General features: G+C 38.7%; 1 protein-coding gene across 6 annotated transcripts in view; it reads right to left on the minus strand.

Annotated features, from left to right (window-relative positions):
- stan (Protocadherin-like wing polarity protein stan) overlaps positions 1-1,947 on the minus strand; it is a 45,875-nt gene extending 43,928 nt beyond the window's left edge. For all 6 annotated transcript variants that reach the window (XR_016197197.1, XR_016197198.1, XR_016197199.1 and 3 more), the window contains exon 1: positions 1,871-1,947. The gene's annotated coding sequence lies outside the window, so the exon portion shown is untranslated. The remainder of the gene's footprint in view (positions 1-1,870) is intronic.
- Positions 1,948-25,589: the final 23,642 nt, after the last annotated feature.

Consider the following 25,589-nt stretch of genomic DNA (forward strand, 5'->3'; position numbering starts at 1 on the left):
TTTAATTATTTGTGGATAATTTATGAAATGGACTAGCAAACTATAAACTGATTGAAGGCACGAGATTCACTTCGATTTATTGGACACGTAACAGATATTCACTGAGTAAATAAATACAGCATATATAAACATACATACATATATATATACAAATTTAGCTTTATTTTGAAGGGTCAAAAGTATATTTTTTATATATAATATATACCCACATATATATTTTTTTTATAATAAATATATTTATAAAATATAAATAGAAATTATATACGTATTAAATAATTCATTAATTTCTTATTTTAAAAAATATATTTCATTTAAATAATACTTTTCAGAGCTATAAAATTGTAAGCTTTTGATAAAAGTAAAATAAGTCAAAATTATATACATATTAAAGTGACTTGCTATATTCTTAATGTCATAATTAATTTATATTTTATTTTAAAATGTATTTAATTTAAATATTTTGGAAAAAGTTAAAAAAATCATACGATATCATATATCATAAAAAATCACTATAACGAGCTCTATATACATTTAAAAACAAAATACTTGTATCATGTCTAAGCTCTACACATTTTCTAGCAAAAATTCTTTCTCTTTTTTATGTGTTACTCCAACTCGTTTGTTTATTAACGACAGCTTCATTGCAGCTGCTTGGCTTTAGCCAAGATCAACTGCAGTTCAGTCACCTCAGCCTCATCTGGATTAGCTCTGTAAGCTCTACAGCAAAACACTCTCATATAACACTAAAAATATTGAAGCTCCCCTGCCGTATTCTCTCCCCTGCTCTGAGTTTTTAGCTCTAACACAAATGTGGCAGCTCTATTGGCTGCATTGGCGATTTTCAGCTGTGGCGCTGGCAAGCGACGCATCAATGCCAGATACATACAGCCATTAGATATTGGATATTGGCTGTTGCCATGGCTCAGATGAGCTGCTGGCTAATGCGGCTACTGCTGGCCAAGCTGGCAGCTGTTTAACTGTTGTGAATTTGTCTGTGGTCAGTGACCTAGGCAAATGGCCAACATGAAAAACCAACAGCAACAACAACAACAAAACAAACATGTTTTAGAGCGCCGCCACATGTAGATGGAAGAAAAACAAAAAAAAAACATTAAAGAACGCGCACTGCTACAATTTAATGCCCCCCAGGCTGGGCACGGCCAGGGCCAGAGGGGCGTGTAGGGGGCAAAAAGACATTAACCGTATATGAATATGAATGCTCGTTAACAGCAGCAGAGGCAGAAGCAGAGGCAGGAGGCGGTGCTTGCGTGTTAAATGCCATAAAAAAAGATGAATAACCAGAACAAGAACTACAACTAGGAGAAGAAGAAGCAGCAGCAGCAGCACATGAACAACAACAAGAACATGAATTGTTGTAGAACGCACAACTAACTAAATAATGCGGCTATGTACGACATAGAGAAAGCATGTAACAGAAAGAGAGAGGGAGAGAGGGAGAGAGAGAGAGAGAGGGAGAGGGAGGGCGAGGCAGAGCGACATATAATTTTCATCATTGGGCGCAATTAAGCACCCGCTGGATCGACAGGTTCGTTGCTTGAGTCTTTCGTTTTGGAAAATCTGCGTCGCTCATTATACAAACTAAATGGCCTATAATGAAGGTGCGTTCGCAGCGCAACAAAATTAATTCAATTTTATTGTAGCAGTCGCAAGACGAAGAAAACGAAAACAACACTTGATTCACAGCCAACAAACTGGGAATGATTCTCTCAACTTCAACTGCTTCCCATTCTGCTTCTGCTTCTGCTTCTGCTTCTGCTTCGGTTCGGTTCTGGTTTCGTTGAGTGATTTGCATGCGTGTGAATTTCGTATGCGAATCACATTTAGTTAAATGATTTTATTATCTACTCACATTTCCGCCCGTTGATATTTATCTTAATGTTGCCGGCGACCCGAAAAGACCTGCAAGAGAAAAACGAATATAGTTATTAAATGAGCGAACGGAACGAACATACATATATATACACATATAAAAAAAATGTATTTGAAAGTACATTTTAATGGAGCTCATAAAGCGGAATAACTTAATAGCTCTGCTTGCTCAGTGCAGCATCGCTGCAGTTCTCTGCAGTTCCCTGCAGTTCTCTACACATACAATCTCTCTCTAAGCTCTCCCAAGTGCACATGATGGAATTTTTCAGCAAATATTTTGTATAAGAAATGCGCTGGCAACGTAATCAGTCAAAAAGCAGTTTGTTGAGTGAGCAAACTTTCAAGCTGCAGCAGCTAAGGCGATTAGAGGTAGGGTGAAGTGTGTATATGTGTGTGTGTGTGTGTGTATGTGCATGTATGCGTATGTGTGTGTGTGTGTGTGTGTGTGCATCTGTCTATCAGCCAAACTGACTGACTTTTATTAAAAGCAAATTGACAAGATATATGTGTATAGCTTTGAAACAAGCCCAACTAAAACTTATTCGATTTGCAGGCTTAAGCTAGCCAAATAAAGGAAGGAAAATACCCTGTAAATTGGCAATTGCTTATATGTATATAAGCTACGATAGAGTAGATGTAATGTATTGAAATAGATAGAAGTAAATGTAAAATATTTATTAAATTATAAATTAAAATGTATTATTATATTATAAATTATTATATCATAGAATCGATTGAGTAATATTTGGTAATTTTATTACTTTAATGCAGCGGGCTGAATCGAACAACAAATAACTAACATGAGTCCCTTCCCGCTGTATTAATGGATTCCTAACAGAGGTCGTCGATAGCTATTAAACCGAAAGAGATACAGTCGAATCTCAATAACTAGTGCACCGCTAAAAAAAAATCGATATCCTTGAAATAAATAATTCAATATAATTCTCGATAGTTTGAATTTCTGTGTAAATCCAAAAAAAGAAAGAAAATAGAAACGGCCAAAATTCAATTCCCCATGAAATAAATTCGCTCTCAATAATTCTCGATAATTTGAGTATCTGTGTAAATCGAAAAAAACGATATCCTTGCCATTTCGAACTATCGGGATTCTACTGTAATTAAACAATATATACACTATAATATAAGAATGGTATAATATAAAATTAAAGAACGCAGTTCAATCTAGCTAGCCTAGTCTCTATTACTCCGAGTTTCGGCCAACTTCGCTTACCATTAATAACAATTATTGCCTTTAAGCAGCGCTCCTAACTATGCGCCATGCCAATAAATAACAATCACAACAATAAATAACCAAAGTGAACTTTAATAGAGACTTATGGGCAACTGACGAGCGCTGCTCACTCACCCAAGCAGAGACAGCTGCAGCGCACCACCTGTGGACGCTACCTGTGGCGCTATCTCGCCCGTTGATTACAGCGGCTAACAAGATAATTTATCAAATGGATTTGTGAGAGCTCAAAAAATGATGTTTAATATTTAAAGTTATGGAATGTGGCAAATTTGGAACTGGACAAGAATATAAATATAGCATAGCACAAGTTGAGATCATATATAGAGATGTCTACAAATACAGCTCAACTTTCTTTAGAATCTTCATTAATGTTATCTTTGACTAACATCTGAGCTCATGCTAACCTCAATTCCGCATACAGCTCACAAATCTTATCTGCATTTCCAGTGAACTCTATAACATTGCTGCTGGTAGTATTTACCTGAGCAGGTAACAAATTTGAATTCCAAATGGGGGCGGTGGGCGGTGGGCGGTGCAATTTCTTGCAGCAAATGCTAATTCAAAGTTTGTGCCGATTTTACATGCCGATCGAGCTGGCAATTTGCTGCTACACCTTCATATATCAAGCGCTAATTAAGCACGGGAAGAGGACCGCAGAGACTGCAAGTGAGACAGACACACCGAGCGAGAGAGTGAGAGAGAGAGAGAGAGTTGCAAACTTGACTGAATTTGTTAAACTTTTACTGGAGTCGACGCAAGGCAAGCAACGCCGCCACATCAAACTATGTGCAACGGCAGCTCGAAGCGCGCAGCGTGCAGCGTGCAACGTGCAACGTGCCGCCTGCTGCCTGCCACTTGCAACTAAAAGGGAAAATAACTGAGAACGAGAAGTGGGTAGCAAAAATTAAATTAAGCGCAAGTGTGGGAAAATTACTTGAAGCGTAAAGTAATAAGAAAATTTTGTGGACTAGAAAAGCCCTCAACACACACACACACACACAGACACAGAGCGAGCAGAGATAGAGATAGAGAGAGAGAGAGAGTGAGAGAGGAGGGGCGCTTGAGAGCTCTAGAAACCAACGAAGCGTTCAAGTTTAAAGACACATTTCTCAGCCCCCGCGCAATAGGCGTGGCCTGTGTCAAGGTTGTGCACAGCAAACTATGAGAAAGTGATTGAAACAGAGTTCAAAAACAAAAAACAAAAAACTGTCCACACAACTTTGCTGCACTTGCTGCAACGTGGCTGCACTGCGGCTGGCAGCTGATGAAGTGGCAACCAAAGACTCTGGCGAGTGGCTGGCATATTGGAATTTTTATTGGCCTAATTCACAGAGGCGCAAGGGCCGGACAGCCGCTGCAGCCAAATCACATTAAGGACGAGATTTTGCCTTTTACCATGTTCGGCTACCTCAATTACCAGCAACAATAACAAAATGTAACCAACTCTATCGCTATCTCCCTCTCCCTCACTCTCTCTATCTTCCTCACTCTCTTTCAAGTGTAGTCAAGTAATTGTTGCAAAAAAGTTATAACTGCAACAAGATTGAAATGAACCTGGTGCAGCCGGAATTGATTGGACAGCGGTCCGTCTGTCCGTCCGTCCGTCCGTCCGTCCTTCCGTCTGTCTTTGCCAATGCCCCCAGCCAAGTACAAAATTCAATTGATTTTCCATCAATGGACATGTAACTACAACTCCAACAGCAACAATTCGCATTTCGCCAAGCTGTCAGCTTACACACACGCACACACACACACACGCACACACACTAGGAAAAACCCATCAAAACGAACAGAGAAATATCAGAAAAAAAACTCTCTGGCGCATTTATTACACATGCACAAAGCAAAAGCAAGACAGACAGAGGCGGATAGAGAGCGAAAGAGAGAGAGAGAGAGATGGCACGTGTGAGTATTAGAGCGAGAGGTAGGCGAAATGTTGATGACTTGACCATTGAATTTGTGTACCGAAAATTTAATTTTCCATGAAATACAATTTCGGTTTTTCTTCACAGCAATCCTTTTTGCCTCAGGCACAATCTCTCACTGTGTGTGTATGTGTGTGTGTGCGTGCATGTGTGTATTTGTATTAATAGATTGGGCCCGAAAACTGCGCCTTGGGTTAAGGCTGCCCATAAATGGAAATTCACAATTTACAATTCCGATTTAACGTATTATATTTACTCACGCACACGCACACTCACACACGCACACTCACACACACACACAGACATTATTGAGCCAGTAATTTATGTCTGTTTGCATTGGCCAACTGACTGCAGCGATAGGCGTTTTTAATCTTTAAATATTTATACTTTATTTAAAATTGGCAAAAATCATTTTAATTAAATTGAATGTCCACACAGATGCAAAGCCGAAGTCGTAAAAAAAAGATGCGTAAAATGAAAAGCACACATAAACCTTGGCCAAAGCGAAACATTTACAGTTGCAAATCTGCGGCCAGGCAACAGCAAGCAGCTGTAATACTCTTACGGCATTAAAGCTTCAATTAATAACAATCTGCTTAAGAGTTTTACCAATGCAAGGGACTCTTTAAAAATAAATGCATACAATTTCAATAAAGTTTAAAATCATGCGCATAAATGCGGAAAATAACAATATTTCAAATACCATTAAAAATATTAAATAAAGAGATGGGAAATATATTTTTAAAAAATAATTGTACATTTTAAAAATAAAGCTGATCAACTTTATTCAATTTGACTTTGAAAATCTACGAGAAAAAATATTCTCTGCATACTTATTTTATATTTAATATAAAAGCTTTCCATATATATTATGTAGCTCAAATATGTTTTAATTTAATATAAAAATAAATTTTAAAAATTTTAAAATGCCCAAAATAAGTATTTACATACTTTCGTGAATTAAAAAAAATAGTTATATTAATATAAAAATATGTCAAACAGAAATTTTAAATCAGAAATTGATATGCACATGAATATAAATTTATAAAAATTACAAAATTTCTTTTTTTTTAGCATTAAAAAAAACTAATATCATATTTCTTAACAACTTTGGAATTTTTTATACAAATAAACAATATTTATTTGTTTATTTCTTTTCATATTTTGTATGCGATACATATCAATAACAATAATATTACTCAACATATTATATTTACATATACATTAATTTTATACTTTAATAAATTATATTTTATATTCAATTTCTCAGATGGCAATGGGATTAAAGGATCCACAACTCTCTATACATACAATATAATACCATAGACTGCCCACATCGATTCACTTCACGGCCCACAAAAATATTCTCTTAAATTAAAAAATATATATTCCATTTGGGGACTTAAAAACCCAACTTTGATTAACTGCGGCCATTTAGTCTACGGTCTTCTCGTCGGGCAGCTGCTCTTCCTATTTTTAGGCCTCTGAGGCCACGTGACGTTCTCTAGAGGCGGCAGTTTAGGCGAAACATCACGTTCGGAACATCAAGCACTTGCGAAAAACTGTACGCAGTGTCCGAAATGGGAATGACAAACATTTTAATGGCTGGCCAGCCAACGAGCGTATGTGTGTGTGTGTATGTGAGGCGCCTGGAAAATATCTGCTTTGGCCATGTCTGAGACGTGACATAAATTTCATGCTAGGCCTTTAATTGCAACTGGTATAAAAATGCAGTGCATACAGTACAGCTTAAGCCTCACCCCCATGACATCATTGCGTATCGGATATATCAAAAAGAAAAACTTTATCCATTCAGTGACATCAGCTGAAGGCAAACAAGAAAGTCGAGAAAACTTGCAATATCTATGAGAGCTACAAGCCGAACACAAAACGCGCAACTACAATTGAAAAAGTATTTCAATTTGTAAGCCAAGATGAAAAACATTGTAAATAAGATTTGCTCGCCAACTTCATTCAATGCGCGAGTCCAAGCGATAGTTGAAGTTTCTCTCGCTCTCTCTCTCTCTCTGCAAGTTGAACAGTGGAGAGTCTCTCTCGTAAGCAATTCAATTTGGTGGCATCCATGGCAGCGCTGAATTGCAATCTACAACTCGTCAAGAGCCACTACACTTAGCAAGCTCTTTAAAAACTCAATAAATTTAAATGCATCATTTTGAGTCGATTTGCAGCAGAGCCACAAAAAAAAAAAAGTGAGGAAGAAAACCAAATAAAAAAAAACTATTCAATATTTGTGCAATGCCCTCGATGATTTTTTATTCAAATTGCGCGCTCTGCTGTGCAGTCATGTGTTTCGTTGTTTTGACACATGAACAATGACAAACGCTCAGCTCCCGCATTGACTTCTCGCACATATGTATTTACATCTTCTGCATGAACGATTGCCGTTCAACAATTGGCCAGAGCTAACAACATTATGGAGCCATCGCAATTTCACTGACAGCCAATGGAATGCAATGACACTGAATGAAAATATCACTCAGTTGCACAGTGATTCAGTGAATGTTGAAAATAGAATGAATTGTGAACTTTGAAAAGCGGAAAAAATATCAAAATATTGGATAGTAGTCCTTATCAATTATTTAAATTTAAGCGACAAGGATTCAATAATATTATTATTTTTTAATAACTGTGGGATTTACTTTAAGATATATGAAAAGCTTTAATGAGCTTTTAAGACTGGCTATAATTCTTAATAAATAAATTTGTGGACAAAGTAGATTGATTGATAGATACTTAAGAAAAGTTTTAATGATCTTCTAGGACTATCTATAATTATTTAAACATAAATTTGCAGACAAGGTAGCTTGAATGTATGGGAGTAAATGGATTCTCAAAAAGCTAGCACCCACAAAAATCAATCTCAATGCTCCACTCTCTCTCTCTTTCTCTTTTTCGCTCTTTCTCTCTCTACCTCCCTCTCTTTCTCTCTCGCGCTCTCTCTCTCTTCCTCTGTCGTTGCTATCCCTCAACTACATAAAAAAGTACATTAATAAAAGCTTTAAGCATTGAGCGTACTAAAGTCTAGTACAACAGTTAGCTTACAAGAACTTTCAAAGCTCGTCAATGGATTAATCAAACCCCACACTCATTGTTTAATGCAAATATAATAAACTTCAAGCTTACAGAGAGAATTATTGCACATATTATATACAAACTTCTACAATACTCATTAGATAACTTGATCAAGCTTTACTTTAATACTTGAAATCTTGATATATTCAGCCAGATTCTTACACAAGTCCAGCAATTGCCAAGCCTAATCCGAACATCAAGCAGCAAATGCAGCCAAGCTCAGCTGCACAATGCAGCATGGCCGAGGCCGTCGACGCTAGTGACCCCCATAAGTAGGCAACAATTTAAGTGCAAAGCCCAATGAGCATTACAACTAAGTGCCCTGCCACAAACAAAATATAACACTCGAGCAATGTTGCAACAGCAGCAGCAGCAGCAGCAACTGCAACAACTGAAATTATCTAAACAGAATACAAACTAAGCTTCAGTCTAACTCTCTCTCTCTGTGTATGTGTGTGTGTGTAAGGGCGTGAAAGTGCCTCGAATTGTGGCAGCTAAAACGAAACAACTTTAGAGCTGAGCGTGCTGTGTGGCAATTGCTGTGGCTCTGGCAATCGCACTTGACCGACTTGCAGTGACCAGAGGCAAAGCGAATTCATTCCATGTAACTGTTAGTGGAGCTGCGTGTCCTGGGTCTTTGGGATGCCTGTTTATAGCCTTTGGCTGGACCCAATTCGCGCTCATAAAGACTTAAGGGCCAAGACACGTTTCGCACTCGCCGAAATGCGTGTAAATTGCTTTTACTTGCTGCATTCGCAAAATGAAAATGAAAATGAAAACGAGAATGAAAATGAAACTAAAAACGCCCAACGACTGTTAAATAGTTAAGAGCCTCCGAAAAAAAAAAAAAAAAACTCAACTAAAATCCCCAGTGCGCTGCCCGCCCATAAGCCGCCGCCCTGCTAAATGTTTGCATTTATAAACGTGACGGCGTTCATAAAATGTTGCACCCGCAAAGGAGAAAGAGAGGGGGAGGGAGAGAGGGACGTGGGGGCGCGGCGAAAAAAAGGATAATGGCAAACTGCAAAGGCAGCTGCTGCGAGCGGCACTCGTAAAAGCTCGAAAAAAAACAAAATATATATATATATATGTATATACGTAATAACAAAGTTTGTAGGCGCCTTTAGTTAGGGTTGCGTTCATTATGCGTACCAGAGTGGGTTACGAGGGCAATTACTTCTATTTACTATAAATATAAAGAGCAAGAGGGAAAGAGAGAGGGCGAGGGCGAGGTTGGCCTGCTGTAGTCTATAAAAAAGCAAACGAAAAGCACAAACGCAACGTGGGGCAACAACAAATTGAAATGCTGTGAGTCGAAGAACTTCAAGTGCCACAGCGAGCTCATAAATTCGCACACATAGTTACGATTGACAAATCTGCTGCAAATCAGCATCAAAGAGCACTCCAGAGAGGGCAGCTCCAAGAGTTGCGCGAGCTTGTGAGCAATAAATTTGACTTAACTGGCCAGCGGCGTTGCTTTTATGAATAATAAAACGTAAAGTGAAATTAAGACCCAGAGGGGAGCAGAGAAAACATTCAAGGCATGCCAAATATTTTATACATAATTAAAATATTTATATTACTAGCAACACCAAGAGGCAATGAACTGAAGCTTAGAGTTGAATTTAGTTAAACAAATGTGGATATTCACTTAAATTGATTGCTTAATCATAAGCAATTGACAAGGCTTAATCAGATCTGAGAGCCTGTCTGATGTATATATATATTAGATAATATAACTAAGCACTAAAAATTTTTATTTTAAAAAATCTTTAAAAAAAAAATGGAATTCTCAAAAAAAATATCCCTTTCTTATTTTTTATAGATTCTAATTTTAATTAAAAATCACATTTTAAGCGCAGGTTGTAAAAAATAAATACTAATATTATTATATATTATGAATACAAATTTAATATTATTTTATATAGGCTATATACATATATAAATAATATATTAATATTACAAATATTATAAATATATACATATATAAAAATTTAATATATATTAAATTTGCATCTAAACATTTGCTCATGAAATAAACCGTTATATGGTATGCAATATACAATATTAAAATAATCAAACAATAAAACGTCAAGGCTTGAGGCTAAAAAGCACCCATAAAAACAAATTTCCCATTTCAATTTACCACTTATGCCCATTCTGGGATATTTTCCCATGTAAACTTCCGAGCATTTCAAAGTTTTCTCGACCAAACTGTGTTTACAAATCCAAACAATTAGATGTTTATGGGGCAAACGATAGATGATGGCTGCAAGGACCCTCGTCCTGCTGGGCCATGGCATGCCCGTATAATGTTAATGCATGCGTTTAGCTCATTGGCTTTGCACGCTTCACTGAATGTCCTGGCAGACATTTATGTTGTGACAGCTGCCAGCTGGGCTTTACCTTCTTTCAGTTTTAGCAGCTGTGCGGCCCGAATGGAATTTAAATATGCGCTAGGTAATGAAATGTAATAAAAAGTAAAAGCCTGGCACAGCCAAAGCTGGCCAACAACAACAGCAACAGCAACAACAATATTTACAACAACAAGGCCATTAATAATGCTTAAAATATAAGACCTGGCAAATTGGTTTAGCCAAATGTCTGAAAAACTGCTGCGAAAGCCGCACCAAAAATGTCGCAGTTAATTATGATGTCTAAGCTGTGTGCGTGTGTGTGTGTGGTTGTTGTGGCAAGCGTGGGCTGCCTTACCTGCCGTCTGCCAGGCATTAATAATTTAGTTGAGAGAACTACATCTCCCGCAAAAGTCTCGGGTGCAGGCAAAAATTATAACGAAAACCAAATTCGTGTCGCAGTCTAATGAATGCCATATGGAGCACGTGGTATATAAATACAGTGAAGCCTCTAGCAAACTACAAACTAATTAACAATATTTGGTACTCTCTGTACTTTTTTTGCTTTTTTGGCTTTTTGTCAAGTTCAAACAACATTTTTTTGGTAAATCTGAGAGAAAGTTATTTGCTTGGCTTCGTTTACATGAAATTCACATTAAAATTGACATTTTTGTGGCGAACATCCTGTGAGGACAGGACACACTCACACACACACACACAGCCAGAGGCCAACTGGCAATTGTTGTTGAAAATATTTCAACACCTGATGGACCCTTAACTTCGTTTAATTAAACCTAATGTGCAGTCCGGCCATTTGGCCATTTTGGCCATTTGAGCCCGGGCAGTTATCAGAGCCTAGCCACTGCCAATTTGCAAATGCCAAAGGACCTTTTGCTGGTCATCTATATGGCTCTTGCGCATACCCAGTAGGCCTAGAGATAGGGCAAGGCAGCCAGAAAATTATATAAAATGATAAGAAATGAAAAGAATACAAGAAAATTTATAGTTGTCTTTTTTTCTTTTCTTTTTTAAGCATAAATATTGCAAATGTATCTTCAAGGCGATAATTTATGTGGGTAGAGCTTTATACAAGGTGAGTAAAAGATAACTGAGAGATTGTAGGTGCCTTGGCAAGAATAAAAAATAAATAAAATAAAATTAATTTAAATTTAAATTAAAAGAAAATAAAAATAAAATTCAAACAAGAGAAAATAAATAGAATAAAATAAATAATGTGTAAAACTGCTAACAGGTATTTAAAAAAAAAATAATACAATAAAATAAACATAATTAGAAAATGATTTAAGTGCAAAGGCAATGTTAAAGCTAAAATGTAATAAAAATTTATATATAAAAACAACTTAGGGTAGCTTTTAGTTGAACTGTTTTCAATAGAACACTAACATCTACTGCTAAGAGAATAACAAGGCAAGAAATATTTGTGGTTTCTCTTAGAAATGGATATAAAATGATTTAAACACATAACACAAATCTATCTGCCAGGAGATATTTTATGTATGTATAAAAAATGTGTAAGGTACGTAAAATATATAAGTGATATAGTAGAGTATATTTACTTTACAACAATGCTTAAAAAAGATTAAAGATTATATAAGTTTTATATAAAAAGAACAGAGAATCAATTGCAGAGTATTTTTAAGTAGAGTCTTCTCCACTGAATGCAAAGAGTTGTCATAAAAAATTTCAGAATTTCCAGGATTTATCATTCACTTCAACTGTTCTATCTTCCAGTCTATAGGCAGATTCCATTTAAGGATAACTCGAGCTCTAATATATATTTGTATACACCTACCCATTAAGCTACCTGCAAGATATCTCTCAGTCTATCACTCCCAACTCATGCTCGCCTGTGCAATGCTCTCGTCTGCTGCCTCTTATTTCTACTTGAATATATTTTTTCGCTTGTGCTCTCGCTTTAGTCGCACAGCAAATATGCATTTCGAATTTGTTTAGGGCCGCATCATGTTTCAAATTTTATTGGCATATTTACCGTAAATTAAATGGTGCGTAAAGCACCTAACAAACCGCCCGGCTCGCAACGTCCCTATAAATCTGTCGGGGTGTCCACTGATGTGCACACGCGTCGTATACGCAATTTGTATGCCATTATTTGCTACGCAGTCACAGGGACTGGGACAGGGGCAGGGACAGGGACAGGGGCAGGGGCAGAGCAGGATGGGGCCGGGTTGGGTACGAACGAGACAAATTACATTAATTGCTAACAAGCACACTCCAAAAACCAACCCCAAAAGGCCCCGTCTCTCCCCTGTGCTGCCCCTTCCACCTTCCGCCTTCCATCTGCCCCAGCTTCTGCCTCTATTTCAAAACATATTCATTTGTCTGCCACTTCCTTTGCCGCCTCACATCAATTTGTTTGTAAATTTTCTCCTTTTTAAGAACTTTGATGCGTTTTTTATCCCCATTTCCTTGCGCTGCCTTTTGTTTATTTTCGCAACAGCTGTCTGAGCTCGCTTGTAGCGATGATAAGTAATACATTGTTTGATAATTGCTCTCAATCTATTCAACAAATTTTAATAAGGCAAACGCGAGCAGCAGCAGAGGCAACATCAATGTGCAATTTGGAGCAGAAATTAATTAAAATGCAAATTAATGTGCAATTAAAAGCCAAGCCGAATCGCTTCTCTGCTTCTTTTTTCGATAGTCATATTTCAGCGCTTTCGCTTGAAATGCCATCGCATCAATATGCAAATGAAATCAATTTTTCCAAATAATCATAATAAAAGAGAAGATAAACAATAAGCTGAAATCAAATATATATTGAATTGAGTTTTTATTTCTCCTATCAATTACGCTCTTACTTTTTCAAGTCAATGGAATTCTCGCTAAAGATTGCAGGGTATTAAATATGCTATACATACATACATACATGCGTACGCATGCACATTGAACTCATGAATACATTCGATTCCTTTGCGTTTGCCTCCGTTTGTCAGCATTTGTAAGGATTTTCCACATCATCAAGCAAGCCTGCGTAAGTGGCTGAAATACTTTCAAGGACTTTCAAAGACTTATTTCACCTTTGAATATTTTACAATATTTGACCTGTCCCCCTTCTCTCTGTCCCCCTTCTTTTCCTCAATAAATCTCTCTTCTCTATCTTCTTGAGAAGAAGAAGTTAGAACTCCTCTTACTGTATGTCTGCTTTCTTCTCTTTGTCTTTTTGCTCTCTTTTATTCTTTCTCTTCTCTTCTTATTCACCTTCCCTATGTCCCTACCTATTTCTCTCTCTGCATTTCCCACTGAGTGTCTGTCAGTGCTCTCTCTCTCTCTCTCTCTCTCTCTTTCTCTTTATTTCTCTCTCTAACTCTTCATCTTCAACCCAATATATTTCTTTTCTCTCTGTTTCTCAATTACCTTTATTATTTGTCTGTTTATTTATTTTGATTTCTATATCTCCCGTTTACTTATCTCCTATACCCCTCTCTCTTTTTCTCTCTCTCTCTCTCTGTCGTCCTCACATATTTCATAATACGCTTTCTCCTGATCTCATTTTCCCTTACTCTATTGTATTATTCTTTCCCATTTTCTTTCTCTTTCTCTATCTCCATTGCCCTCTCTTTCACTTTCAATGGTTTATCCCCCACAGCTTTCAGATTTTCATTTCGTTAACCATAATTATTCTTGACTTACTTCCGTCCTTCATGCTCACTTTACTAGTTACGTTTCTACCAATGTGTGTGTGTGTGTGTGTGTGTTTCTTTGTTGGTCTCTCCCATGGTCACATTCGCCACATTTGCATGTTTTGTTTGCCTTATCTTTGGCTTTGATTTATCTCGTCTTTCTGCATTATGTCCTGCATGGCTACATTACTTCCATTCTGTTAACTATCTTATTGTCTACATTCATTACGAAAGCCAACCCCCGCTGCTAATCTTGTTCCTCCGTTCATGCTCCTTTATAGGGAGGGGAGGGGGACTAACCGACCCTTGGCAAAACTTGGCTTCCCACACGATACGCAGACATATACACATTACACATACACATACATGCATACATACATATATGCATAACCAGATATCGAGTATCTGTGACCGCAGGAGTACGTGCTAAATAAAAGAATTTGTCAGATTGCCAGATAAACAATGAGCAAGGGGAGGTGTCTGAGGGCATAACTAGACATGTGTATGGACATATATGCACATATGTATGTATGTGAATATGTATGCAATCAAACAAAATGGCAATAATCGCATTACCGTTAGGCAAATCCACTTAAATGGAAATCAATCAGGCCCATTATCTAGCTGGTAACAACAACAACAACCACAACAACAGCAAGGAAAATTGCCAATCAGTGAAAATTTATAGGGAAAATTGTAGGCAAAGTGCACGAAAGGTTGAACGCGCTAAAGCTTCGCAGTCGAAGGCCTCAAGTGCTAGCTGCTGGCCATATGCTGGCATCAGTTAGCAATATACCAATCGGCTGGCAGCAAGTGGTTGCAAACCAAAGGTTAATCACCCCTCAAGGCACAGGGCACACACACGCACACACACAGTATATGTGTGTGTGTGTGTGAAGCGTCAGACAGCAGCTTGAAGTGAAGCTGAAGGCAGGAGTGTAAGGAACATGTAGGGTTAAGCCTCTGGAGGGTTTGAGCTTCAAAGCTTTTTGCAAAATGGCGCAAGCACACATGTGTGTAAGTGTGTGAATGTGTGTGTGTGTGTGTGTGTTGGTTTAGCACTTTCAATGCGCCCAAGTTCTCGATTTGACTTCAACTGAACTTTTGCGTGTTTCAATACCATAAATTCTGCATGCCTCTCTAAGCAAAAGAAATCACGTATGTGTGTGTGTATGTGTGTGTGTGTGTGTGTGTGTGTTTTGTTTTTGTTTCAGTTAAACTTTGCGGCTTAGCAAAGCATAAAACATTTCCAAATGCATTATTGTTCAACTTTTTACCCAACGAAAGTTATATTTAATTTTTAGTGTTTGCTTTAGTAAAAAAGCGAAAGAGCAAGAGTGAGTGCGGAAGGCAGGCGGAGGTGAAGGGGGTTGGTAAGTGATAGCCTTAAACTTGTAAAACAGTTAAGCCTTATCCGAAGGAAACAATCATTGAAAGTGCCGTTAACTCTTGCAAGGCGCCGCCAAGCATTGACAAATGACAGACAGGCCACGCTTGCCCTGACAATGAATCATCCCCGATAGAATCATTAGGGCACATAGCCATACCCCAACCCACCTCACCCCCTTTGGCCACACTGTCTCTGTGCTAAGCGCATTTTAGCACACAATCAAAATACATACGAAATGAGCTGCTGATTATTTTTTCATTAGCACGCAAAGAATTTCTTATTAAAATCGGGGTTGGGGCTGAAGCTTGGGGTTGGGAGCTGGTGTCTGGGAGCTGTGTATGGGTCTGAGTGCTTTGTCTATGGGGGGTTGCACGAGCCCCGCCAGAAATGTCACAGTTCATTTTTATTTATTGGCACAATATCCTGTTTGGGCTGTCTCTGCCCGCCGCATGATTCATTCCGAGCTGGGGCCAGGGCCTTAGTTAAATAAGGAAACGCTGTAAATAAAGGCACAAGACACGCGATGTGGGCGCAGCCTAAGAAAGCAACTGCCAAAAATTCAGGAATAATTATTAGGCAAGAATAGAAAACTGAATACCCTAGTCTGGTTGGCATAGCAAATTTTACTTGGATTTGCTTGAAGTTTGAGATATAACGGTGCATATTGTGAAATACCATTATAATTACAAGACGAAATGATATATATTTAACAGCATATAAATTAGCATTAATATATGTTTTAGATACAGTTCTAATTATAAACAGTATAACTATAAAAAAAATATATAAAAACATAGAGTAAATTAAAACATGATTTAAAATATATTTTATAATAATAATATTTTATAGCATCATATCTTCATCATATATTAAAAATCCAGAAGGAAACTTGACGAGACTCTTAAGATCAACCAAATATATATGGAATAGGCTATTATAGAGATTATGGATCTAAGATCTAATCTAAGAACCATTTATATACTCTATATTCTAGATAAATTAAAGCCCTTTATGGTATTTGACTGCATATAAATTCCCATTAATTTTAATTAAAAGCCATAAATAAAGCTCAGATATATTAACATAATTTATAAAGTCACTCCTTTGCACATTTCATGACAAATTTATGCTACTCGCTCGCTTCGAAGTGTATCAAAAAGCATAAATATAAATATAAATATAAATAAAATTCAAATGCAATGCACAAAATGTTTAACATTTGTTTGTGTGGCCCACTCGGCCCTTTGATGCAGCACGTTGAGCCATTCAAAGGATACTCACACAAACACGCACACACACACACACACACACACACATATATAGAAACACCCTCGCAAAGCTCAGAGCTGGCACCCTTTGCTATGTTCTAATAAAATTTAAATGCAACTCTTGCGGCAAAGCCTAGCACAAACTAACCCCTCGGGTTGTGCAATTCTCTGTGTGTGTGTGAGAGAGTGTTTGTATATGTATGTGTGTGTGTTTGCTCTGCGTTGTGTGCCTGCTCAGCGCAGCAGAAGACCCAAAAATAACAACAACAACGAGTATTTGCCGGCATTTGTCGAATAGCCAAAAAAAAAATTGTAAGCAGGAAACAGCAGCAGGAGCAGAAGCAGCAGCAGCAGGAGCAGCAACTCAGAGGCCGCATATTGATTTTTGTCACGGTCGCATCCACCACCGCATCGTAGCGCAGCGCGTCGCATCACAGCCGCGCGGGGGTTGTTTTCCGTTAGTTTTTCCCCCGTCGAAAAACACACGCACACACACACACAAAATAACAACAAAGCAAATGCAATCAGCGTGTGGTACAAGGACAAAGCCGCCAGCTGTTTTTGGAGTTCGGACTTCGAGTTCCACTTCCAGCTCCACTTCGACTTGAGCTCGGCAAGAATTGGTGAGAGTTTTGTGTTTGGGGCCAAAGGCCGCAGCTCGTGTGTTGCTTATGAGATGCAAATATTTGGACAGTCAAATTACGCACAGACACACAGTATTTTGCTCAGTGTACGCATAGCCAAATGAGTGTACAGCAACAACAACAACAACAGCGACCGGCAAATGGGGCTACAAGTGTTTTGTAGCAGACAGGCGACTGTCTGCATGTGGCGCACGCTCTTTATGCGCGTGTGTATGCGTGTGTTATGTATGTATGTGTGTGTGTGTTGTGTCAAAAAGGAAACTCCGCAAATTACTACAAACAACACGGGAACGAATAAAAAGCCAACCAGGCTGACTGCATTACAAACGCATGAATGAACAACGAAGCCTGGCAAAAAGGAAGTGAAAAACAGTTAGCCTGACGGGCAGATGCCCTGTAAAATATATTGATAAGGTAGACTTATTCATAGCGATGTCTAGATCAACTTCAGCTTTAAGAGAACAACTGCACATAGAACAGCAAAATCAAGAGTAGAAAAAACCCTTTCCATAAATGACTTAAATAGAGATTATTGAGAACTCAGTAAATATTTATGATACACCTCTCGATATATAAATTGATGCCAAGATTTGATTTACCTTAAAATCCATTTATAAATAGAGAGAGAGTTAAAAAAAATATATTTATATATATAATAAAAACTAAACCCAAAATGTCTGGTAAATGGAAACTTTCTTGGGTTAATAGATTTATAGGAATATTTTAGGATTTTATTCGATATCTAGAGATTCATTTATAAACAAGGTACATATGCATAAAATGTGAAAAGTAAACCCTAAATCTTCATATTCATATTGAATGAGTTCAACATCTGCCCATTATCAATATCACAACTCAACCTGCCGCTCCTGGCCCATGCAGGGTATTCAAGAGTGCTGCACAAGTGCCTGCGAAAAGCCTCTAAAAAGCTGCAGTTGAGCTGCTTAATGTGACTTTGCCGCTGGCAGCCAGCCTGACTGCCATAACTCGGCAGAGTCTCACAATTCTGCCACCCCCTCATCCTCCTCCTCCCAGCCGCTCCTGCTGCAGCTCCCGCTATCGCTTCCATTCCCCATTGCCACCTTTATGGTTCCACTCTCATGCTCCGCTTCAGGTACAAGTCAAAGCCGTCAGCCACGCCCCTCAAAAATGCACATTAAACACACCTTGCATGAGTCATGCGGCAGCCGTGTCCTCGTCCTCGTCCTCGTCGTCGCCTGCCTTATGCGCTCGACTGTATTATGGCCAAAAACGCAGGGATAACCAACCCTGTTAGCATGTGTATATGTGTGTGTGTGTGTGTGTGTGTGTGTATTGGTGCGCCTGCTGCACGCAAATGCCGGCTTCTGTCGCCAGCGTCGTCTGTCTGTGCGCCTCTGGCAGCGTCGTTTATGGCGCAAACTTGTTTAATATAATGAACAGTGCGGCAGCAAAGCCTTGCAGCCAAGTGTGGCAGGCTGGCAGGCTCTGTGGCAGCAGGCAGCACGTGAGTCAGCCTAACGGAGATGAAAAACCACCCCGTTTGTGGGCCAGCAACTGCACTGGAAAAACAACCACCAACAGCCGAAGCCGAAGCAGCAGCAGCAGCAGCAGCCGCTCACTTCGTCTAGCCAAAAATATAAAAGGAAAAGGAAAAGAAAATGCACAAAACTCTTCAGTTGCCCGACATTTAATCAATATCTCAATGCATCAATTACTCAGTGCTTCAACTCATTAGCCAGCAGACCGATTGCAAAACGTATTGATTAAAACTTGACCAGAACAACCAGTTCTGGTCATGTTCATGCTTGTCTGACAATCTCAATTGCGGCTGCACCCAGTCGGAACGCTATGCATGCCACAGGCACTTCTCCTGCACCTCCTGCACTCACAACAACAATCACAATAATTGAGCAGATGTGTAATTGCTTTTTAATAACAGCTCGAGTTGAGCCAAAGCCTGGCGATAGCCAAGGCTGTAATTTCATATAGACTCTGGAGTCTGGAGTCTTTGTCAGCTAGCTGATAAACATGCATACGAATGCATGAATTTCGAACTGGTTTGACATATGCTGGCAAGCTATTGGATTAAAGCAATGGCAAATGAGTTTACATTGCGAAGATGAGAGTTAATGGATAGCTATAAAATGTTTGGATTACTGTATGAAAAATATCAGACTTAACAGGATTAAAGTAGCCAAGCCAACTAGCTGATAAATATGCTGAATGGTAAGCAGGAATCTATAAGAAACTATGTAAGACTTTTCAGACTCTGTCTTGACTTCAGCGGGATTTATCTAGTCAAGGCTTACAGTAGCTGATAATGAAATAGATTGAGTCAACAACAATAGTAACTCAAGTCTAAAAAAAAGTCGGATTACTATATAAACAATTATGCAACCTTTCATAGTTCAGACTTAATCTTGACTTCAAAAAGGATGAAAGTATCCAAGTCAACCAGATGAAGCTGACTGGAGCCTGTTTGGAGAGCACTTTGCTTATCTAGAAACGTGTCAAAAAAACTTATTCTTTATGAAATTAACATAAGTAAGCAAAAGCAAAAACTCTGCCAAGTCGTTGCTTAGCAAAGGGCCACAAAAAAAAAAAAAAACGCGTTAAGCGCTGCTTAACCCCAAACGAAAATTAAAATTATAATAAAACCCACAGAAAAAAGTCAGCAAAATATTTTATCAAGATGATTTTATGAACATTCACTCATTATAAGCAGACGCTGACCGTTATTCATGACTGCAAGAGACGGCAAAGAAAAAAAACGGAATCCTTTGAAAGGAAACCATGACAACCGCACATATACATATATAACTGGGCATAACTGGGTATAACTGGGCTATGATTATGTCGTCTACGTCGTCTGTTTATGTCTCGCCCATGTGGCGCCGTCTATCCGAAGAACCGCCTCTGCCTGCGAGTCCTGCCGGGCCCTAGCTCCCTCCGTGGCATGTCCTGGCTACGAGTTTTTGTGTTGCTCGCTTGGTCAGCTATCGCATGCATTTGACTGCAATGAACTTTTCAGCTTTTGAGCAGAGGAAATTGTTTGCTAAAAAGGAAAGCATAATTGCCAGAGAGGACATTTAAAAAGAAAATACAATTGACACAAGATATGCGTCACAGAAAATGGAGAGAAAAAATTAAAAAAAAAAAACGAATGCAGAAGGAATACAAAACCAGAGCAGAGGACAGCTGACAATTGTCAGGAGATTGTCATTAAAATGCTGCCAACTCAGCAAAAAAAAAGGGAATATAAAAAAATTAAATTAGGATAAAAACTGATCAACGTGCAGATGCCCTGTAAATTTTTTTGAATTTTTTTAAATAAATTTAAATGAGTTTTAATGCTTTTTAAATTGATTCAAAGTCGGCTTCATTATTGAGCTTAACTCAGCTGTGGTTGTACATTCTGAAATAGATCAAAGCAATCGGGTACCCAAAATAATAAAAACTATATGCATTTCTATAGCAGCTTTGTTCCTCTGTAGCTTAACAATAGTAGGTTAATAAGTTTCCTAAACTAACGAACCCTTTAAGAAATGCACAATCTCTATATATAATTGGACTGCAGAGAAATGAGCTTTACCAGCTCTAATATCATTACATAAAGTACATTTCTAGATTTCTGTTTATCCACACTCTTTAAACAATAACAACAACAACAGCAAGTTTCAACAGTTCCTCCTCCACTGTTGATCTACTTATTATTAAGTTCAATTTCATTTCGTTCCCATTTGCTCAAAACGAACTTATTTCCTTTGGCAACTCGTTTGACGACTACAGGGTATGCAGCTAAAATGAAAAGGCGAAATACGTGACTCTACAATTTGCAGTTGATCTGTTAAATTACAAGTTTTCAGCATCAAAACAGAGAAAAGTTTTCCCTTTGCAGTGATGTCATATGAAAAACAGACACGAAACGAAATATACTTTTGCTTATTTTTGCCAGCACAAATCTCATCAAAAGTTTTTGGCTGGTGGTGGGGGCTGCTGCTACTCCAGCTTCTCCTGCTGCTGCTGTTGCTGCTATTGCTTCTGAAATGTAGCGTAAGGATTTAGTCAAAGTAATCCTCGTGGCAAACCTTTTTTTTTCCTAATCTGCCCATCAGAGAGCATCATCACGTTTAAGCCTGACAAATCGTATCTATTTCGGAACCCAGCCACAAAATGGCCCTGCAAATCGCTCATAATTGTTAACGGCAATAAATTTGGTAGCGTTCACCTGCCACGCCCCCTTTAATTTTGACTCTGCTTATCAGAAATAAAACAGACAATAAAATGCGAGAACGACGACGGCGAACTATGAACGCAACTCTGTTTATAAACGAGTTAAACTTTAGTTAATCGCATCAAAGCTATAAACAGCGCGTGTCTGTCTATGTGTGTGTGTGTGCGTGTGTGTGTGCGGTTGGCAACACACTTTTCTCTGTCGAGTTTTACAGCGCATTGTTGTTGCGGCAGCGAAAATTCAATTTACTGAAATTGAAAATGCGGTGGTGGCTGCATTGGCCGAACTTCCGTATTGATAGCAGCGCAACAAAACTCACACACACACTTACACACGCACACCAATACACACACATATATAGAGGGAGTCGCGCTTCTTGTCAGTGTTGCCAACTGCGTGAAAAGCACGTACACTGACGGCTTAACAACTTATTTATGCTTAGCTATGCTCTACCAAACGCAATTGCTGATGTCGATGTCGCTAATACCCTAGGTAAATTAATGACAATTGTGGGTATACTGAACTTGGAGATGTTTTCTTTGAGCTGTGCGTGAAAAATTGACTATGAATATACATATATAAAAGTAATTGGTAGGGAAATGAAAGTAAATGGAAATATTTGGGATATTTATAGTATGTTAGGGATTTTTTCTATGAGTTCTCAATAAAAAATATATTTATAAAAAATTCCCAGATGATAATTTCACATCTTACACTACATTTTTACGACAATGATTAGAAAAAAATATATATTTAGTTAATAAAGTTCTTGTCATAAATTAAAGAAATTTAAAATAAATAATAATAATAAAAATAAATTAAGAAATGTAGTATTAAATAATATTTATTATATTTAGACCCTGAATTATTTACAGAATTCCAATTTCTTATTCTCTCTTATACTCTCTATACTCTCCTTTCTACCTCCCCAACTCTAGCTCGTCAACTGCCCACATAGCTGTACCCCTCCTATAGGGTATCTCTGACTCCTGCACAATACCTAATCGATTTGCCGGCAAACTTATTTGCACACCAGGTCCTTCCATTTGCCTGTGAGGCGGCAGCGGCTGTACGTGGAGTCAGCACGGCATTTGCCATTGAGTGGGTTGGGTGGTGCTGCTGGCCCATCATTGATGACGCTGCTGCGGGGTGGTGCTGGCTAGGTCGAGAGTCGAGTGTTGATTCACTCGTTTTGTTGTTTTTCTGTGCTGTTGATTTTTCACATTGTTCGGCTTGGCGAATATCATTTAAATTTAATGCTAAAGTTCAGTTCAGTTTATTCAAATTGTGAATGCTCGCTGGATCGTATTTATGCATAGCAGCAGATATTGAATTGCTTTCACGAAATTTAAGATGCCAGGCAATGTCTGTATGTATTTGTTTATTATGTATATTGGCATGGAGCCGTAGCAGAAGTTAAGCTCCTGCACAAGGACGGCCAAGGAATGCATATAAAGAGGACGGAATGGAACGCGTTGCTATCTAATAAAAATAAATTGCAATATGAAACTATTTTGCACAACAAAAACAAACACACACGCACAGACACAAACACACACTGCATGCAAGAGGAAGCACAACTAGCTGCGAGGCAGTCAAAAAAGCGCGCAACACAAAACAATGCAAGAAAACAGAGACACGACTCACAGAGAGAAAGGGAAAGAGAGAGTGAGAGTGGAAGAGAGAGAGGGAGAGAGAGAGACGGAGCCAAGCACGCACAATAAATGGCCAAGCAACATGAGCAGCCAACTTAGTGCTACCCCCACCGCCCTCGGCCCGCCCACTTTAACACGTTATCTGCAGCATACAAATAGTTGGGCAATAAGCAGCGAAAGCAAGAGCAAGAGCCAAAAAAAGAATGTAAACGAGTCCTTTATGGCTGAGATATTCATGTTGATGGCAACTGAAACCCTTGCGCTGCCTCTGCTCCCTATTAATGGCAAATCTATGTAAACGGCATGTGCTTTAACTCTGTGTATGTGTGTGTGTGTGTTTGTGTGAGTCACACCTTTGCCAGCTTTGATGTGCATTTCATTTGATAACATTGCGAGTGACAGACGAAAATGTGAGCTGCCAAAAGCTAGCGCCAAATCATTATGATAATGGTGTGTGCTGATGCTTGTGTGGGTGTGTGTGTGTGTGTGTGTGTGTGTGTGTCTTTGTCTCTGTGGCAGGCCTAGCGATAGTGACACGAACATATGAACACGCGCAGCTCAGCACAAAAGCTGATGAACAGGTTAGGCCAAAAATCATAGCCTACATTTGTGCGCAATGTGCCTGCAGCATTTAGTTACTGCACAGTGGTGCACTGCTATTGAAAAGGGTTTCAATTATTAGAGAAAATAATTAAGATTAGCTACAAATGAAATAATAAATGTGTTTACCTAGCTGTGGGCGCCTTTATTTTTCTCTATTCAGCTTTACTTTTCCTACATACTTTACTCTTCTATTTCTCTGCTCAACTCAACATTCCATATATTCATACCAACTGATCTCGATTCTTCTTTACTTTTGACTATTCTTCTCCTTCTCTACTTGAACTTATTTAATAACTTATCTCTGCTCTTCTTGACTCTTCTATACTAGTCTACTCTACTCTACTCTGGTCTCCTCTGCTCTCCTCTTCTAATCTCTATACCCTTTTCTACTCTACTCTATTCTACTCTACACTTTTCTACCCTACTTTACTATACTCTCCTTTTCTCTTCCCTATTTTAATTTAGTCTACTCTACTCTGCTCTCCTCTTCTAATCTCTGTACCCTCTTCTACTCTACTCTACTATACTCTACACTTTTATACCCTACTTTACTATGCTCTCGTCTACTCTTCCCTACTTTAGTTCAGTCTACTCTCCTCTAATCTCCTCTACTCTACTCTATTCTCCTCTTCTTTCCTCTCCAACTGACCCTTAACTCTACTCTCCTCTCCTCTCCTCTTCTCTCTCCTCTCAACATCTAACCCTATATCACACAAATTCCCCTTGTGTCCAACTAATTTCTGTTTCATTTCGCACCACTTTGCGCTTTTGTTTAATTGTTGTATACTCGCAATTTGTTGTTGTTGTTGGGAGTCTAAAAAATTTGGGTCATGCGATACGTATGTATGTAGATAATGCAAATGCTGATAAATTGCATGCAATTCATATAAGTAGCAAAGCGTGAGCGTGACTGACATGGAAATAGTGATAAATGAGGAAGCCAGAACGGCCGGGCAGGGGCAGGGGGCCAGGGGCAGGGGGTGCAAAGACAGGCGCAACTTGTCAAAGGGGGTGGGGAGGGTGGAAAGTTTGAAGGGTTGATAACTGACGTTGACTTTGACGTTTTGATAAGCAAACCGAGCAGCATCGGGCTGCTCTGATGATCTGTCATAGCTGCTAGACAAGTGACAAGTGAAACGGCGCTCGCACTGCTCACAGCAGCCTCATCCGCATAGCTCTGATTGACTTGATGTAGGCGTGGCAATGCCCTCAACTTGCAATTGAGACATTATGAGTGTAGGAACAAACAGAAAACGAAGCTTAATGGCATACAGACAGTCAAGTAGGCAGCCAGACAGAGAGACAGAGGGACAGCGAGGCAGACAGGCAAATTGCATTTGCATCGGTCAACTTCATTAAGCCAATAAATGACAGCAAGCTGCGCACTTTAATTATTAAATTTATACTCTAATTAAGCATAGCAGTGCACTCTCTCACTCTCTCTTTGTTTCTCTCTCTCTGTTTAACTTTCCCACTGATCCACTTTCTCTCTCTCTTTCTCTCTCGCTTCTTTGGCCTTCTCTGCATGCACAAGCATTTGCCATTGTATTGCATTACGTTAATCAAATGAGCGCGAGCGTGCGTTGTGCGTTTAATTATGCAATCAGTCGCAAGTGTCGCTTGATGCTGTAAATAAA

This window comes from Drosophila navojoa, chromosome 5 (genome assembly GCF_054131105.1).
Source record: "Drosophila navojoa isolate 15081-1374.11 chromosome 5, UAZ_NAV_1.0, whole genome shotgun sequence".
Classification (NCBI taxonomy): domain Eukaryota; kingdom Metazoa; phylum Arthropoda; class Insecta; order Diptera; family Drosophilidae; genus Drosophila; species Drosophila navojoa.